The 2,170-nt window shown below is 40.9% G+C and overlaps 1 pseudogene; it reads left to right on the forward strand.

The window, feature by feature from the left end:
* The first annotated feature begins 1,273 nt into the window (after positions 1-1,273).
* LOC142840383 (V-type proton ATPase subunit d 1 pseudogene) lies at positions 1,274-1,894 on the forward strand (annotated as a pseudogene).
* Positions 1,895-2,170: the final 276 nt, after the last annotated feature.

Below are 2,170 nucleotides of genomic sequence, written 5' to 3' on the forward strand. Positions count from 1 at the left end.
GCTATTACAAATAATACTGCTATGAACATAGTTGAACAAATGCTTTTGACATGTGATAGAGCATCTCTTGGGTAAATTCCCAAGAGTGGTATTGCTGGGTCCAGGGGTAGGTTGATCCCGAATTTCCTGAGAAACCGAAACACTGACTCAAGTCCAAATGGATTAAAGACCTCAATATCAGCCAGAAAACACTGAACCTGATAGAAGAGAAAGTGGAAAATACCCTACAACAGATGGGCACAGGCGATCGCTTCCTAGGTATAACCCCAGAAGCACAGACATTAAGGGCAACATTGAATAAATGGGACCTACTAAAACTGAGAAGCTTCTGTAAAGCAAAGGACACTGTCACTAAGACACAAAGGCAACCTACTGACTGGGAGAAGATCTTCACCAACCCCGCAACAGACAAAGGTCTGATCTCCAAAATATATAGAGAACTCAAGAAACTAGACTTTAAAATGCTAATTAACCCAATTAAAAAATGGGGCACTGAACTGAACAGAGAATTCTCAACAGAAGAAGTTCAAATGGCCAAAAGACACTTAAGGTCGTGCTCAATTTCCTTAGCAATCAGGGAAATGCAAATCAAAACAACTTTGAGATATCATCTTACACCTGTCAGAATGGCTAAAGTCAAAAACACCAAGGATAGCCTTTGCTGGAGAGGCTGTGGAGGAAGGGGTACCCTCATCCATTGCTGGTGAGAATGCAATCTTGTGCAACCACTGTAGAAAGGTGTTCTTAAGAAGATACACTTTATTCCAAATGTAGACTTGTTAGGTTGAACACTTAGAGAAAAATGTAAATAGCTTTCTATATTTATTGATGAATATCATTTTCAGAAGTCATATTTCAGTACAGAATTTTAGTTTTCCTATGGTCCTGCCATTTCTTGTGGTCTGAGTTTAGGAAAAACAAAAAGTAAAAAGGATAATAACATGTTCAAATGAAGCCTTTCAATTAATTTCAAATGGTCATACACAAAGTCTTTGAGGTCTTATATTGTTTTTCGTATTTTAAGATGACTTACAATGCATTCATTTTTTTCATGTAGTAGAGCTTTACTTCCATCTTCTTCTTGAGCTTGTTGTCATTGATGACATACACTGTTATAGGTGATGCTTCGTGAGCCAGGAAGTTGTCATACTGTATAGGCTGCAGGTGCAGCTTCAAGTCCTCTAGCGTCCTAGGCACCAGGTTGAGGTAGTCTGCCTTACTGAGCATCCCAGCCTTCAAGCCACACACTAATCCCTTCAAGTAACCATTTTCCATGTTAAAATATAGCTCCCAGAGAAACAACTTGGCGGTGGAGGGAGCAGTGGTCCTGGACTTCATTACTTAGAGCTACATGATTGACAACATGATCCTGCTCATCACAGGCAAATTGCACTGCTGTTCAATCACTGATCTTGTGCTCAAGTGCCACTCACTAGGCAGTTTTGAGAAGACGAAGGTCATGAACATCACACAGACACCTACAGAGTTCTACAGGGCCATTCTGGTGGACACACCCCTGGTGTCTTTTTTTTTTTCCAGGACTGCATCTCAAAGCAGGACCTTGATGAGCTGAACATCGAGATAATCCAAAGTACGCTTTACAAAGCCTATCTGGAGTCCTTCTACAAATTCTGCACTTTATTAGGGAAGACCGGAGTTAATGCCAGGTGTTCTGTCTTAAGAGTTTGAAGCAGACTGTTACACCTTCATTATCACCACAGAACTGTTCAAGAAGGACTATGCCCACCTCTTTCCACACCGTGGCTGACTCAATCCTGAGGGCTTGGCTCAGCTGGCTTGGGCTGATTTCCATGAACAGGTCAAGAACGTAGCTGATTCCTACCCAGAATACAAACTGCTTTTTGAGGGTGCAGGTAACAAGACCCTGGGTTAGGGAAAAAGGCACTCACAAGCTCTCTTGATGGTTTCCTTTTTTATTTTTTCTCCCTTTATTCTCTTTTATCTCATGTTGTTTTACAGCTTTTCTACCCCAACAGAACCTTGCAAGCAGGTACAAGAGTCAAAACAGTTGCATTCCATTTCTCAAGTGAGTGATTATAGGTAAAAACATGTTTTCCATCTCCCTCACCTGATTAAACATTTTATGTATTACAGGTGGAAAACAAATCATCCCAAGAACCCACATCCATTCATACCCAAGCAATTTGTT

The sequence above is a fragment of the Microtus pennsylvanicus genome, chromosome X (genome assembly GCF_037038515.1).
Source record: "Microtus pennsylvanicus isolate mMicPen1 chromosome X, mMicPen1.hap1, whole genome shotgun sequence".
Classification (NCBI taxonomy): Eukaryota; Metazoa; Chordata; class Mammalia; order Rodentia; family Cricetidae; genus Microtus; species Microtus pennsylvanicus.